This window comes from Choloepus didactylus, assembly GCF_015220235.1.
Source record: "Choloepus didactylus isolate mChoDid1 chromosome Y unlocalized genomic scaffold, mChoDid1.pri SUPER_Y_unloc1, whole genome shotgun sequence".
NCBI lineage: Eukaryota > Metazoa > Chordata > Mammalia > Pilosa > Megalonychidae > Choloepus > Choloepus didactylus.
The window spans coordinates 3,118,513-3,136,354 of record NW_023637624.1 but is presented as its reverse complement, the minus strand read 5'-3'; the positions used below and the strand labels follow the sequence as shown (position 1 = coordinate 3,136,354).

Sequence of the window (17,842 nt, the reverse complement as noted above, 5' to 3'; positions counted from 1 at the left end):
TAGTTTTATTATACTACCATATATATAACTTAACAGTTCTCCTTTTGAACATATTGAGAAATACATTTCAATGCTATTAATTAGGTTTTTAGTGTTGTGCTACAATCACCACAAAGCATTGTGAAAATATTTCCATCATTCAAAATAGTGTTAGAAACAGAGTTTTACTTAGAAGAAAACAAAGGCTTATTCAATTGTGGAAGAGAAAAGAAATTTATTTTCATTTTTGCAAGAGCAGGCACACAACCAAAAGAAAATGAAATGGTCAGAGCCCTGAACAAAGAAAAGCAGCACAATATATTTCCTAAGCTTCATACTCAAGTTCCTCCCCTGTTTTCCCATTTGCTGGGTACTCCAGAGGTTACAGTTTATCTGAGAGAGCTGACTAACCCACCTTTGATTACACCTCATATTTCTTCACATTTTGGTGACCATAGTTGTTACTGGCCTTAACTTTAGGCTTATGTCAGAGGTTCTTTTTTTCCCTCTAATCGCAGAGTCAGTTTGTGTTAGTTGTGTGTAGCTATTATTTCCCCTATTCCACACCACCTTTATCTGAAAGCTAAACTTAACCCTTTTCTTACGATTGGAACCCTATACATTTTAAACCTAACTTCCCATTCCCTATCTGCATCCTGTCCCTGGTAACATATATTTTAGATTCTGACTCCATGAGTTGTTAATTCTAGTTACTTCATATCAGTGAGATCATACAATATTTGCCCTTTTGTGCCTGCCTTATTTAACTCAACATGATATCATCAAGTTTCAACCATGTTGATGTACGTACCAAGACATGATTCTTTTATATGGCTGAATAATATTACATTACATGTATATGCTGCATTATTTTTATCCATTCTTTGGCTGATAGACACTTGTGTTGCTTCCATTTTTTGGCACTTGTGAATAATACAACTATGAACATCAGTGTGTAAATATCTGTTTACGTCCCTGCTTTCAATTCTTTTGGTTACATACCTAGCAGTGGGATTTCAGGGTCATATAGTGATTATATACATAATTTTCTCAGGAAATGCTAAACTGTCTTTCACAGTGCTGCACCATTTTACATCACCACAAAGAATGAATGTTCCTATTTCTCCATATCTTCTCCAACACTTGTAATTTTCTATTTTTTTACATAGTAGCCATTCTAATAGGTGTAAAATGATATCTGATTGTGGGTTCTATTTGCATTTCCTTGATGGCTAATATGTTCAGCATCTTTACGTGTGCTTTCTTACATTTGCATATCTTCTTTGGAGAGATTTCTATTCAAGTCATTTGCCCAATTTTTAATTGAGTGGTTGCCTTTTTGTTGTTAAGTTGAAGGTTTTCTTTATATATTCTGGATATCAAACCTTTATAAGATATGTGGTTTCCAAATATTTTCTCCACTTGTGTAGGTTGTCATTGTACTTTCATGATAAAGTCCTGTGAGATGCAAATTTTTTTCATTTCTGTGAGGTGCCATTTATCCATTTTTTCTTTGTTTGTGCTTTGGGTTTAAAGTCTAAGAAACCATTGCCTAATGCAATGGCCTAAAGATGATTTCCTAAATTTTCTTCTAGGAGTTTGAAAGTTTGGCCTCTCATATTTAGGTCCTTGATTCATTTTGAGATTTTTTTTTTTTTGTATATGGTGTAAGGGTGGGTGTTTTTTTTTTTTTTTTTGAAATGGAAAGTTGGTTTTCCAGGCACTATTTGTTGAAGAGACTATTTTTTTCCAATTCAGTGGTCTTTGCCTCCTTGTCAAAAATCAGTTGGCCATAAATTTGAGGGTTGGTTTATTAGCTTGTAATTTGATTCTATTGGTCTATTATTCTATCCTTGTGTCAGTACCATGCTCTTTTGATTACTGTGGCTTTGTCGTAAGTTTCAAGATCGTGAAGTGTGTCCTTCAACTTCATTCTTCTTTTTAAAGACGGCTGTGGCTATTCAGAGCCCTTTAACATTCCATACAAACTTGATGATTGGTTTTTCCATTTCTGCAAAGGAAGTTGCTGGAATTTTGATACAGACTGTATTGAATCTATAAATTGCTTTTGGTAGGATCTATATCTTAACAATATTGAGTCTTCCAATCCATGAACATGGAATGTCCTACCATTTATTTAGGTCTTCTTTGGTTTCTTTTAGCAATGTTTTGTAGTTTTCTATGTATAAATCTTTTATATTCTTGGCTAGATATATTCCTAGATATTTGATTCTTTGGGTTGCTACTGTGAATGGTATTTACTTCTTTATTATTTCTTCCATCTGTTCATTGCTTCTGTATGGTAATGCTACTAATTTTTGTTTGTTGAACTGTACCCCACCACTTTGATGAATTCATTTAATAGCTCTTGGGACTTTGTTTTGGATTTTTTGGGGTTTTTTGTATATAGGATAATGTCATCTGAAAATAGGGAATGTTTTACTTCTTCCTTTCCAATTTGTGTGCCTTATTTCATTTTATTGCCTAATTGCTCTGGCAAGAACTCCCAGTACAATGTTGATTAACAGTGGTGACAGTGGGCATCCTCATCTTGTGCCTGATTTTAGAAGGAAAGCTTTCAGTCTTTCACTATTAAGTAGGATGTTAGCTGTGGGCCTTTCATATATGCCCTTTATCATGTTGAAGAAATTTCCTTCCATTCCTAGTGCTCTAAATGTTTTTATCAATAAGGGGTACTGACTTTTGCCAAATGCCTTTACTGTATCAATCATGTTTTATCCCCCTTCATTCTGTTAATATGGTGTATTACAATAGACTTTTTTATATTAAATCACCCCTTCATACCAAAGATAAACCCCTTTTGAGCATAGTGTATAATTCTTTTAATATGTTGTTGGGTTCAGTTCACTAGTATTTTGTTGAGGATTTTTGCATCATAATTATAAGAGATATTGGTCTGCAATTTTCTTTTCTTGTGGTATATTTACCTGGCATTGGTATGAGAGTGATTTTGGCCTCATAGAATGAATTGGGAGTTTTTCCACCTATTCAATCTTTTGTGGAAGTGTACGAGCAGAATTGGAGTTGTCTTGCTGTTTTGGTAAAGTTCCTCTGTGAAGCCATCTGGTACTGAGCTTGTACAAAGTCTCCTACTATTAGTGCAGAATCAGCAATTTCTCCCTTCAAACCTGTCAGTATTTGCTTCATATATTTCGGGGCTCTGTTGTTAGGTGCATACATATTTATAATCGTTACATCTTCTTGTTGAATTGATCCTTTTATCAGTATATAATGACTGTCTTTGTTCCTCCTGTTTTTGACTTAAAGTCAATTTTTATCTGATATTAGTATAGCCACCCCAGATCTTTTTTGTCTACTACTGGCATGGTATGATTTCATTTTTTAACATTCTTTCACTTTCAATCTAATTGTATCCTTTACATTTAGGGTAATACTCTTCAATACAGCTCATCGTTGGCTCTTGCTTTTTTAATCCAATTTGCTAATCTCTGCCTTTACACTGGAGAACTTAATCCATTTAGGTTTAAAGTCATAACTGATAGTGCAGGACTTTCTTCTGACATTTTGCTACTTAGCCTTCATAAGCCTTATTCCCCTCTTGTCCTTCAATTCTTCTGCTAATGCCTACTTTTATATTCATTTGATGTTTTATGTTGTAACATATTGTGTGCCTTCTCTTTCCTATCTGGATATGTTTTTCACAAAATTTCCATGTGGTTACAGTGGGATAAAATTTTAACACCCTAAATATATAACAATCATATTTTGTTTGATAACAACTTGTCTTCATTAGCATACACATTTTTGGTATTCATTACCACTTATGTCTTTGTACATGGTATGTTCAAAGCCATCAATCATTACTTTTTATGTATTTACATCTTAGCATCTGTAAGAAGTAAGAAGTGGAGTTACATACTAATCAATACAACACAATAATATTGGCATTTATAATTACCTGATTGTTACTTTTACCACAGGTCTTTTTTCTTTATGTTGCTTTGAACTGCTGTCTAATGTCCTTTCCTTTTATTCTGAGGAACTCCCTTTAGCATTGCTTGTAAGGCAATGCTAGGGGTGATGAAGTCCCTTAGCTTTGATATTCTAGGAATGTCTTAATTTCCCTCATTTTTGAAAGAATGTCTCACTGGATATAAAATTTTTAGTTGCACTTGTTTTCCTTCAGAACTTTAAGTATTTCAACCAACTGCCTTCTTGCCTCCATGTTTTCTGATGAGAAATCGGCACTCAAACTAAATGGGACTCCCTTGTACATAACACATTGCTTTTCTCTTGTGGCTTTCAGTACTCTCTCCTTGTCCTTTGCATTCAATTGTGTGATCAGTATATGATGTCATATATTTTTCCTCATGTTTATTCTGTTTGGTGTTTTCTGGGCTTCTTGCATGAGCATCTTCATGTCCTTTGCTAAATTTGGGAAGTTCTCTATTAGTATTTTTTGAATATTCTTTCTGTCTCTTTCTATCTTCTCTTTCTATGACTCCCATAATGCATATATTGGTTTGCTTTTTGGTGTCCCAGAGGTGTCTTAGGCTATTTTCAATTTTTATAATTTTTTTTTGTGCTCCTCAGCCTGACTCATTTAATTGTCTTGTCTTTGAGTTTGCTGATTCTTTCTTCTGCAAGTTCCAATCTGCTCTTAAAACCCCCATGGGAATTTTTCATCTCAGTTATTTTGATGTTCAATTCCAGTAGTTTCTTTTGGTTCCTTTTTAAAATTTCTGTCTCTTTACTGAGATTCTCATATTGCTCATTCATTGTTTTCCTGATATCCTTTAGTGATTTCTCTGTATTTTCCTTCAACTTCTTGAGCATTTTAAATATCATTTTTAAAAGTCTTGGTTTGGCATGTCCACATTCTGGTTTTCTTCAATTGTGTTTTCTGGATTTGTATCTTATTCCTTTGCACAGGCCGTCATTTCCTGCTCTTTTTCTTTTACTCTTTTGTTGCACACTATGTGTATTTTAATATTTTAAAATGTTCACTCTGGGATTTATTCCCTTAGATATCCGTTTCTTGATTTTGTAACCAGATGTTGATAACACAGAGATTTTCTTGAGCTTCAGCACTCTTATCAGGAGTGTAGGGTTCACAGTGTCTTTTCTGGGCCTATGTGTTGTCCTGGGCTTGTGCTTGTTAGTTGTTTTGTGTTCCCCTGTTTACTGGTGTTTAAGTGTCCCCTCTATTTCCCAGGTGACAGGCTTCCCTCTTCTGAGTGCTTAAAGCAGGCAAGCCTTTGCCCCAGGTTATCAGCCTCTAAGGTTTCTTTCATTGTCTCAAGCTACTTACACCCAGAGGGCACATTCTGGGAGGGGGTCACACTGGAAAGGAGGTTCCTTAGTCATTCTTTCCCAGCTGAAACAGGGCCATAAACACAGGAATGGGGCACAGACCGGTTCTGAAGTTCTCTGGAGATGGGATCACAACAAGCACCAGGAGCTTCTTCCATGGCTCCCCAAAGCTGAGATTTCTTGACCTGCCTAGCAAATGCAGCCCTTGAACTTGTCTGTGTCCCCTGCCCCCCAACCCTGAGTAAGTATGCAGTCTTTCAGTATCTTCTGCCGCCAGCTTTGTCTGATTCTAGTTGGAATAATGGCTGCTCTCAGTACCAGGTCCCTAGTAATTTGAAGTCACTAATCAAAATCGCTTCTCAGATGCTGCGAGGCTGTGGCCGCCCCCAAGCACCATGGCACCTAACGTCACTGCTCGCTTTCTTCAGGACAGGCCGGCCTGACTCGGGATGGGGAGCCTCTCACCCCAACTCCCGCCCCCCCCCCCCGCTCCGTTCCCCACGGGCTTGCTCCCTGGGGCCCCCGAGAGCAAGCACCTCACCAGCGAAGAGCCACGAGGATGACAGCAGACGCGGCCGTGCGCCAGGCCCAGCCCAGCCCCCGAGAGGGCACCCCCGGGAACCCCGTCTCCACAGCGCCCATTCTTGTGGATGCGGGCGGCTCCTCTCTAACTCTGGGCGAGGAGCAGCACTCTGCGGCCGCTGGCTGGAGCCCCGCGAGCATGGCAGCTGACGCCTACGTGGACCACTTCGCTGCCTAGTGCCACAAGTCCATGCCCAGCAGCGCGGTCGTGCACGGGCCGCGAGAGGGTCCTGAGCCCGGCCAGAGGGCGCGGTCGCCGCTGCAGCTGCTTCCACGCTGTCCTGCGTCGAGGAACACCAAGACGGCAAGGACAGCGCCTCGCTTTTCGTGGTGGCACGGATTCTGGGAGACCTCAACAAGTGCCCGCTCACGCTCTAGTCGTGCGCCCAGAGGGCGCCGTGGCCCGAAAGGCGAGGATCCCGTGCTGCCTGCCGCCTGCACCACAGCCCGCTTCTCGTAGCATCAAGGACTCTGCGGCCGCACTCCCCAACCCGACGTGGAGTGATCAGGAGCCCGATCCCGAGGGCTGGCGGGATGTTGGAGTGGGGTGGAGGTGGGGGGTAGCAAAGTGGCGCCGACCTCGAGTCACCGCTGCGAAAGCACAAGTGCCACCATGTGGGCTGCGAGAAAGTTTGCAGGAAATTCTCGCACCTCAAGGCGCAGCTAACATACACAGGTGAGAGGCCTTTCACCTGCAGGTGGCGGGACTGCAACAGGAAGCTTGTGTTTGGACGAGCTGTCCTGGCACTAGTGCAAGCATACGGTCGAGAAGTTCCGCTGCCCCATTTGCGAGAAGGGCTTCATGCCCGAGACCACTTGACAAAACACGCGCCCCGCCGCCCCAACTTCCACCCAGGCATGCTGCAGCGGCGCAGTGGTGGCGGTGGCGGTGGCGGTGGCGGTGGTGGTGGGCGGAGTGGGGGGGTGGTGACGGCTCGCGGACTGGCTCAGTTAGCGACTACAGTCGCTCTAAAGTCAGCAGCCCCACCATCACCCCGGCCAGCTGGCCCTGAACCCTGGGCCCCGGCCCTTCCCCTGCAGCAGCACAGTCCCCGCCAGCCTCCCCACCAGCCCCCCTTGAACATCGGCTGCCCCCCACACCGGGCCAGGGCCGGGGGCCTTCAACCCGCCCCGGCCCTCTCGGCTCCAGCCCTCCCCACTTCTAGACTTCCACAGCGATGAGCAGAGGCTCACTTTCCCTTGTGGGTCCCTGGCTTTCCCTTTTCTAATAACCAAGAGGAGAGAAAGAACTTTCTGAAAATATATTTTTTTCTTCACCCCAGGCATTAAAGTAGATTTGTAAAAATAAATAAATAAACAACAAAAAATTTCAAAACATCATGTCCAAATTGCACAATAGAAATACCCATGAAGTTAAAATTCAGCGTGTTGATACCCCCTTTTCCCCCATTCTCAGGGATGGACATGTTTCACCAGACCAGTGAGGACACCCCTTCCTGCCGCCTAACTCTGTACATAGATTTGCACTCTGGAGTTCTTTATTAGGCTCATGGAGGGGCTGGGGACAATGCAGCAGGCTGGAGTCAGTATCTGCTCTGCAGGCAGGTCCATCCAGCAGTTCAGAGCGGACACAGTCGCTGACACTCGAGCTTCTGCGGCAGATTCCTGAGGGTGATGCTTCTCCCTTTTCCTGCCCACCCTGGTCCACAGCCTCCAAACCCTGCCCCAGCAGGCCCAATGCACAGACATTGTTGAGGGACAGGCCACATCAGAGGGATGCCTTAAGCCACGGTGGGCAAAGAAGCAAGCCACTGGGGGAGACAGCCTGGGTGGCTTCCCCCTACAAGGCCCGGACCTGTCTCTACTGCCTCCGGCAACCCACCTTTTCTGGAGCCCTTTCTCTGCGGCCTCTTGGAGACCTGGCAGTAGAGAAGCAAGTCAGGCTTGCAAATACCATGGCACCTGTGACATGCCCTGCATGGAGATATCGACGGTTCCCATGTCCAGGACTTGGCAGGCACAGGACAACCATCCCTGCAGAAGGCAAAGGGGCCCTTTTGCTCTTACATTGTCATCTGACTGGAAGATAAAACCTGTGTATTCTGACCTTCTAAAAAAGTATCAGGAAGAGTCGTTACTGTACCCCTTCCTGAGCTCCCCAGCAGCCCTGCTTGTGAGTATCTTTGTGTGGAACAGTGACTGAGGCTGTCGGACCACATGATTTGAGGGTTGTGTGTGTGGATGTGTGTGCAGCAGCATGCCTGTCCACACGCATGCACACTTGGTACTTTACAGATACTATTCTATAGCAAGAGATCGGAGCATTGTGACTTGAAAGTTTTCTGTAGTGCTGAAGCAGATGTTATGGAAATTGCTCTCCAAGAAAGTTCATTCTGTTTTCCTCCATGGGGAATACCAGATGGAAAATTGTGGAGAACACTTTTCTCAGACCCACAATGTCCCCCAGGGCAGACTTAGCAAACTTCCAATTTCTACTTGAGCTTGGGGCTTCCTGGACTCCTCCTCCTTCTCCCTTGTCTTTCCCCTCATCCTGCTCAGATGACCCAGACCATACTGACCCATGATGCCATAAGACTACAGGGTTTCCCATCACCAGGGCTCTCATTGTAAAAGGGGAAGAGCAGAGTTGGAGTAATTTCTCTCAAGCCCTGAGCTTGGATTAGGTTGGGGTTGAAAGCCCTGGGCCAGCTCAGTATTGCTGCCCAGGGGCACCTCCCTGCCCTTCCGAGTGTGGGTGCCTTCAAATATAAGCCCCCAAGACAGTGTGCACGTGTTAGGGGTTGTAGGTTAGAGCAGACTTGGGTATTCTGCTGACCTCTACTCATTTTGATAAGGAAGAAGGGCCTTTGGCCCCTTAGAGGGGCTGAGATGGATTTTCTGGGCCCAGAGGGCCTTGGTTGTGGCAGGACTGCATCCACCCCCACCACACCACCCAGGAACCAGGCTAGGGCCAGAGTACTGAGAAACCCCAGAGACCATGACCCAGGAGGGCCCACATAGCTCCTTGGCTGCTGAACCTGAAATCACGTATGGATGTGGGTGCATTCCCGGTCTTGGCAGTACTCTTGCTGCAAAGATAGCTCCTTCCCTGACCAAAGCCATTGATGCGAACTTATCCGAAATTGTTGGCCAAAATTCAAAGGGTCCAAGACCCTTTCCACTGAGCACACATTTTCCTTTTCTGTAGGAACTTTTTTTGTATTTGTTTTTAACCATCACCATCCCATGCTTCTGAAGGCCAGGTATCATCTTTCTTGATCACTACATTGAAGTATTAGAGTTGTACTGCTCCCAATCTGGCCTTGGCTTGTTAGGATGAAACTTTGTATGAATTTCGTATGGCATAGATTCTATATTGTAATGATGTCCTATGCAAAAAAGGAAAATATTAATGAAATTGTAAATTTTATTATTTTAATGTTATGCATGTTTAGTGATGTTTACATTTTAAAATAAAATTTATGGTTTGTTAAAAAGAGCCATTATCAGCAATCAGCTGTGTCCATCCTTGGTCTTGGGAAAGAGGATTTTTACATCTCTTTCTGTCACCAGTGAGCTATCCAGAGGCTAGGCCCCACAATGGCTTGCTGAGAGAGTGGGTGATGGGAACTGATAACCATCATGTGCAGAGAATAATTTACTGGCCTTTACCATAATTTACCAGTCTCTTCTTTCTACTCTTCCCTGGGTGATGTACAGTGTTCTTCTGTCCAGTGGAGTATCAAAATAATTGTTTCAGACAGTTTCTACCTTTGATAGTGGTTCTGGTAAAAAGACTGAATCCTGGAGCTACCTACTCTGCCATCTTCCCAAGATCCTCTCATATAGGCATATGAATAGCAGTATCCAATGGTGATATTTTATTTATCTCTATTGCAATTCATACAATGGACTATTCTGATAATTGGAAATAGTTATCAGGGGCTTTTAATCTTATCAGATTAGAAAAGCAATTCCTAAAACCCCAGAACCAATTTATAAATCTCATTGTAAAATTTCTGTTTCTCAAGAACCATTCTTTTTACCAAAATCTGTAATATTCATGATTCTCCAGAGAAACAGAACAAACAGGGTATAACAAACAGGGTATATATGTAAATATTATGATATTTTTATAGGATTGGTTCATGGAACCGTGGAGGTTGGCAAATGCAAATTCTGTAAGGCAGGATGCATATTGGGACTCTGTTGAACATTTCAATGAATTCCCCAGAAGGAACTGGATGGATGAAGTAGATTTAGGAATCCTTCTTTGTGACTATTGAAATCATCGGTTCTCCGTTTAAGACCTTCAACTGATTGAACAAGACTTCCCTCACTGCTAAAAGCAATCTCCTTTGCTGATTGTAGATGTAATGAACACTAGATGCAATCAACTTACTAATGAATTAAATCTGCAAAATACCCTCACAGTAACAATCAAATCAGTGCTTGCTGGTCCAAACAACTGGACATCATAACCTAGACAATTTGACACATGATCCTAATCATCACAAGACTTGTTTATATATTATAGATACTGATATGTTGTATACATGGTTTACAAATATTTTTGCTGGTGTGTAGTTTGTCTTACTCTTAGTAAGATCTTCAGCAAAAAAATAGTACTTAATATTGGTGAGACCACATTTGCTAATGTTTCACTTTTTAGATAATATTTTTATGTCTTCTAAGAACTCTTGACCTAGACCTAGGTCTAAAGGTTTTATCCTGTGTTTTATTAAAGTGCATAATTTTATATTTCATACAATTTAAATTTCATATAAAATTCCATGACCTATTTGAGTAAATCATTTTAAAAGTTGTGTTAGTGGTTCATTTTCATCTATGAATATCAAATTATTCCAGCACCATTTCTTTAAAAGTCTATTTTTTCTCCATTGAAACGCTTTTGCAGCTTCGTCAAAATTAAGTTTCACTATTGTAAATCATGCTTTCTTAATTTAATTTTTAGATTGTTCATTTGAAGTATATAAAATGAAGTTGATATCTATATATTGATCATATATATGGAAACCATGCTTTGTTCATTTATTAATTCCATTTGTAGTGTATTATTTAGGATTTTCTATTGACAAGATCATGTCATCTTCAACTAGATAGTTTTACTTTTCTCTTTTCCATCTATAGACTTAATTTTTTCCCTCCTAATTGCACTGGTTAGAACCTCTAGTATAATACTGAATAGAAGTTGTGTGCATGGACATCCTTGAATTGTTCCTGATATTATGGGGAAAACATTCACTCTTTCACTATTATTATGTTACCAGTGGAATTTACCTTAATGTCTTTCATCAGTTTGTGTAAATTCCTTCCCATTCATTGAGTGTTATTATGTAAAGATGTTGGATTTTGATAATTGTTCCATCTATTGAGATGATATTTTGTTATTTTTCCTTTATTCTAATATAGTGTATTGTGTTAGTTGATTTTTGGATGTTAAAACAACCTTGCATTACTGGCAAGAATCTCACTTAGTCATAGAGCATAATCCATTTTAATATTGCTGAATTACATTTGCCAGTAATTTGTTGTTTATTTTTGCATTTATACTAATAGAATATTGGATTTGTATTCTTTTTTTTGTGATGTATTTGCCTTTATTTGGGATCAGGGCATTACTGGCCTTGTAAATATTTGTCAGAGTTAAGCAAATGGATCACAGATTTCAATATAACATATAAAACAAGAAAATAAAGCACTTAGAAGAAAACGTATGTGCTAATCTTTATAATTTTAGGTTAGGCAAATTTTCTTTGATGCAACACCAAAAGGAAAAATGACATGAGAAAATTAGATAAATAAGATTTCATCAAACTTAAAAACACTTGTTTCCAAGTGGTATCATCAAGAAAGTAAAAATGCAGCACAGTGTGTTAGAAAATCCAGAGTATATAATACTTACAAATTGTCTCAGTTCCCTATCTTCTAAAACAAATACCATACAATGAGTTGGTTTAAATAAAGGGAATTTATTTGTTCATTGTTTTGAAGTTAGGAGAAGTCCAAAATTGAGTCATCAGCAAGGTGATGTTTTCTCCCGGAAAAGTCTTCCCTTAGAATCCATGAGTAAAAGGACAAATCCCACTTGCTTAGATCGCTGGAGTATGATAGAGACTGGAGGGCTCCACAAACAATGTATCAAAGAAAAAGTCACCAGATCAGGTAGGAAACATGTTCCAGACACTCCAGTCTGTAGCCCTTTGCCTTAATCAGTCCCAAACTGCTTGAGGTTCACAAAGAGGTAGGATGGATGTGTCCCTCCTACCATGGATGTGGACAATAGAGTCACGCACAACAGTGAGTTAGAACTGCACAAATATTCAGGCACAGAGACCCAAGTCTGTAGACACCCTTGGTGGAACAAAAGCTGCTGAGGAGTGCCACATACAAAAGTGTCCCCAGGGAAAATATCTTGTGGCAGAACTATTGGCAAGAGGCACACACTCAATTCAGACTCTGTTTTCTGAACTACCTACATGCAAAAGGACTCATCTGGATTAACCCTATTTGGCTTCCTGGGTGGTACACTGTAACATGGAAAAACAGAAGCAGAAAAGCCTCATGGAAAAAAGTGGGGTGGAATGAAATTCTCTAAGACAGGAATGTTCCCATACCTGAAAAGAGCAATGAAAAGCAGTCACTGAGAGACGGGGAGAATTTAAACAAATCATAGGAACTAGGGAGAAAATTCTGCACAAAAACAAGCAGAAGAGATCAAGATTCCTGGAGAAGGAACAGAAAAAAGGGGCTTTCTCCTGGAGGTGAAAGAATTGCATGAAAAAAGAGCAATCTTAAAAATTGTATGGCATATCCAGGGCAAGAATCATGTGCAAAGACCAGAGAAAATCTGAACAGCTAAACACGGGCTACTCTAAAGGTCCAGAATAAGTTAACAAGTTGGACCCATCATGAAATAATAGCCTCAACAAAAAGCTGATCAAGAATAAAACCCTAGGCAAGAGGGAGAAACTGAACTTCAGAGTTAAGACATCAAAATAATCAGATGCTTGGACATCAGCAAAAGTTTGCAAGGCATACTAATAAACAGGAAGATATGGCTCAGTCAAGGGAAAAAATTAAAACTTCAGAGGAGACACAGAATTTGGAACAAATAATTAAAGAAGTTCAAACAAACCTCCTAAATCAATTCAAGTAGATGAAGGAAAATACAGATAACAATAAACCAAAGGTAGATATAGAGCTAAAGTATATTAAGAAGACAATATATGAACATTAAGAATAATCTGAATTAAAAAATCATAACAGATCTGGGAATGAAATGGACAATAGATGAAATTAAAAATACACTAGAGGATAGTCATGAAGATGGCAGCATAGAGAGGAGTGGAAGCTAAGTAGTGCCCCTGGAACAACTACAAAAAAATGAAACAACTAGTAAATAATCCAGAATACCTGCAGGGGGACAAATGAGACCGTCCACTCATCATACACCAACCTGAATTGGGAGGAATGCCTGAGAACACAGCATAAAATCTGTAAGTAAAACCTGTGGATCCAAGTCATGAGACCCCCTCCCCCATAGCCCGAGCTGCAAAGCCTCATGGTGCCACAGAGAAGCTTTCTCCCAGCAAGAGAATACAGCTCAGCTGAGCTCCAACTGGGGTTTTAAGTAACAAGTGTGAACTGCTCACTACAGGTACGAATCCCCCAAAAAACAGACAGAAGCTTTGGGTGACGACTGACCTTGGAGAGCCAGAGGGTTGCCTTGGACTAGGTCTGAAGGGGACTATCTGTTTCTTTTTTGGCTCAGTGGAGAAAGCCCCAGTCATTTTCAGTTTCCAGGACTGTGACTCAGAGAAGGGTGGAGACAGCACAAGCAGAGAGCGAGACCATTGAAATGCTAATGACCTCCACCTGAGGGGTCTGTCTTCTCTAGGAGGAAAGGGGTGGGGCCCTTTCCATTCAGAACCAGTCCCCAGATCCTGGGGGAACACAGCCATACCTCCTCACACTAGTCAAGAATTATAGGCTAACAGGCATCACCTGCGGGGCAGAAAAGCACAGTGACCTGAGGCATCATAGGGTGGAGCAATTTTCTAAGACACACTCTCAGGGAAATCAGATACTGAATATTTCTTCCCTCTGGGACCTGAGCCTGTTCTGGTCTGGAAAAACCTGCTTTGGATAACCAAGGAAACCATGCCTAGACAACAGAAAATTACAACCTACACTAAGAAAAACAAAGTTATGGCCCAGTCAAAGGAACAAATGTACACTTCAATTGAGATACAGGAATTTAAACAACTAATGCTAAATCAACTCAAAAAGATTAGAGAAGATATTGCAAAAGAGATAGAGGCTGTAAAGGAAACACTGGGCATATATAAGGCAGAAATCAAAAGTTCAAAAAAACAACTAGCAGAATCTGTGGAAATGAAAGGCTAAACACAAGAGATGAAAGAAGCAATAGAAACATACAACAGCAGATCTCAAGAGGCAGAAGAAAACTCTCAGGAACTAGAGAACAAAACACCTGAAAGCCTACATGCAAAGGAGCAGATGGAGAAAAGAATGAAAAAATATGAGCAATGTCTCTGGGAACTCAAGGATGAAAAAAGTACAATAATGTGCAGATCATTGGTGTCCCAGAAGGAGAAGAGAAGGGAAAAGGGGAAGAAGCAATAATAGAGGAAATAATTAATGAAAATTTCCCAACTCTTATGAAAGACATAAAATTACAGATCCAAGAAGTGCAGTGTACTCCAAACAGAAGAGATCTGAATAGGCCTACAACAAGACACTTAATAATCAGATTATCAAATTTCAAAGACAAAGAAAGAATCCTGAAAGCAGCAAGAGAAAAGTGATCCATTACATACAAAGGAAGGTTAATAAGACTATTTGTGGATCTCTCAGCAGAAACCATGAATGCAAGAAGGAAGTGGTGTGATATGTTTAAGTTACTGAAAGAGAAAAACCACAAACCAAGAATCCTATATCCAGCAAAGCTGTCCTTCAAGTATGAGAGAGAGCTCAAAATATTTTCTGACAAACAGACAATGAGAGACTTTGTGAACAAGACACCTGCCCTACAGGAAGTACTAAAGGGAGCACTATAGAGTGATAGAAGACAGGAGTGCGTGGTTTGGAACACAATTTTGGGAGATGGTGGCACAACAATGTAAGTACACTGAACAAAGATAACTATGAATACAGTTGAGAGAGGAAGGTGGGGAGCATGTGAGACACCAGAAGAAAGGAGGAAAGATAAAGACTGGGACTGTGTAACTTGGTGAAATCTAGAGTATTCAAGAATTGTGATAAAATGTACAAATATATTCTTTTATGAGGGAGAACAAGCAAATGTCAACCTTGCAAGGTGTTAAAAATGGGGAGGCATTGGGGGAGGGATGCAATCAGCATAAACTAGAGACTGTAACTAATAGAATCATTGTATTATGCTTCCTTTAATGTAACAAAGGTGATATACCAAAGTAAATGCAGATAAGAGGGGGGAATAGGGGAGACATGTTAGACACTTGACATTGGTGGTATTGTCTGATTCTTTACTCTACTTTGATTTAAGGTTATTTTTCCTTTTGCTGCTTCCTAGCTGTCATTTCTTTTCCTCTTTCTTTTGCTTCTCTACCTTCTTTGACTCTCCGTCCTGCATTGTGGAAGAAATGTAGATGCCCTTATATAGATAGTGGTGAAGGTGGGAAACACATAAATATATGACCATACAGAGAACCATCGATTATTTATTTAGGATGGAATGTATGGTGAGTGAACAAAACCATATTTAAAAAAAATGGGTTGATGACAAAACCTCGAGGACAATATACTGAGTCAAATAAGCCAGACACATAATGACAATTATTGCAGGGTCTCACTGATAGGAACTAATCACAATATGTAAACTCATAGACATGAAATATAAGGTACCAAGTTATAGGATGAGGCTTAAGAATGGGGAGTGGTTGCTTAGTATGAGCAGAATGTTCAACTAGGTTGAACTTAAATGTTTGGAAATGAACAAGGTTGTTGGTAGCAAGATGTGAGAATAACTAACAGTGATGAATGGTGTGTGAATGAGGTGGAAAGGGGAAGCTCAGAGTCATATATGTCACCAGAAGGAAAGTTGGAGGTCAAAAGATGGGAATGTATAAAACTGAATCCTATGGTGGGCAATGTCCATGATCAACTGTACAAATACTAGAAATCACTTCCATGAACCAGAACAAATGTATGACAATACAATTAGAAGTTAATAAAAGAGGGGCATATAGGGAAGAAATATATACCCATTTCAAACTATATACTACAGTTAGTAGTATTTCAGCATGTTTTCATAAACTGTAACAAATGTACTATACCAATACTATGAGTCAACAATTGAGGGGGGTTGGTTAGGGATAGGGGAGGATTCGAGTTTCCTTTTCTTTGTTTTTTCTTTTTTCATCTTTCCCTTTATTTCTTGTCTGGAGTAATGAAAAGTTTCTAAAAATTGAACAAAAATTAATTGTGGTGATGGATGCACAGCTGTATGAGGGTACCCAGGGGCAAGTGATTGTACACTTTGGATCTTTGGATAATTGTATGGTATCTGAACAATCTCAATAAAAATGAAAAAAAAATACACTAGAAGCACACAACAGCTGATTGAAAGAGGCAGAAGAAAGGATCAGTGAGCTAGAAGACAGACATCCAAATTTGAACAAAGAGCATAAAGAGGGGGAAAAATGGGAAAAGTTGAGCAGTGTCCCTAAGAAATTATTGACAACACAAAGTACCTGAATATTTGCTTCTTGGTTGTTCCAGAAAGAGAAGAGAAAGGAAAGGGTTCAGAAAGAATATTTGAGGAAATAATGACTGAGAACTTCCCAACTCTTATGAAAGGCATTGACATCCTGGTCCAAGAAGCACAACACACCCCAAAACAAATAAATCCAAGAGATCTAACATGAGACACATACTAATCTGAATGTCAAATGCCAAAGATAAACAGAGAATTCTAAGAGCAGCAAGAGAAAACAATTCATAATGAACAATTGATGCCCAGCAAGACTAAGCCCCAATTTCTCATCAGAAACTATGGAGATGAAAAAGCAGCTGTATGATATTTCAAGATAGTGAAAGAGAAAAATGGCCAGCCAAGAATTCTCTATCCAGAAAATCTCTCCTCCAAAAATGAGGGAGAATTAAAGATATTCACAGATAAGCAGAATCTGAGAGAGTTCATTAACAAGAGACCTGCAGTACAGAAAATAGGAAAGAGAGTCCTGCAGGCTGAAAGGAAAGGACAAGAGAGAGAGGGGCTTGGAGGAGAGTGTATAAATGAAGATTATTAGTAACAGTAACTAAAAGGGTAAAAAGAGAGACAATAAAATATGAACCATAAACACCTCTGTCTTTCCCGTACCTTTAAGTTCATCATCATTATCAGGCCTACACATTTAAGGTTATCATTTCTCCTTTACTAGCTTCTGCCTATTTCTAGTTCCCCTATATTCTATGTTATAAGACACTGATTTTACATTTTTCAGGAAGTTCACATTAGTGGTAACACAATATCTCTCATTTTGTGCCTGGTTTATTTCACTCAGCCTTATGTCTTCAAGGTTCATCTGTGTTGTCATATGTTTCAAGACCTCATTGCTTCTTACTGCTGCATAGTATTTCATTGTACATATATACCACATTTTGTTTATTCACTCTTTTGCTGAAGGACACTTGGATTGTTTCCATCTCTTGGCAATTGTGAACAATGCCACTTTGAACATCGATGTGCAAATGTCTGTTCATGTCACTGCTTTCGTATCTTCTGGGAATATACTGAGAAGTGAAATTGTCAGATTAGAGGATAACTCAATATCTATTTTTCTGAGGAACTACCAAACTGTCTTCCACAGGGGCTATACCACTATACCTTCCCACCAGCAATGAATAAGAGCTCCAGTTTCTCCACATCCTCTCCAGTATTTGTAGTTTCCTGTTTCTTTAATGGCAGCCATTCTTATTGGCATGAGATGATATCGCA

The 17,842-nt window shown here is 40.3% G+C and overlaps 1 pseudogene; it reads left to right on the top strand.

Annotated features, from left to right (window-relative positions):
• The first annotated feature begins 5,995 nt into the window (after nt 1–5,995).
• LOC119525931 lies at nt 5,996–6,869 on the top strand (annotated as a pseudogene).
• The last annotated feature ends 10,973 nt before the right edge of the window (nt 6,870–17,842 follow it).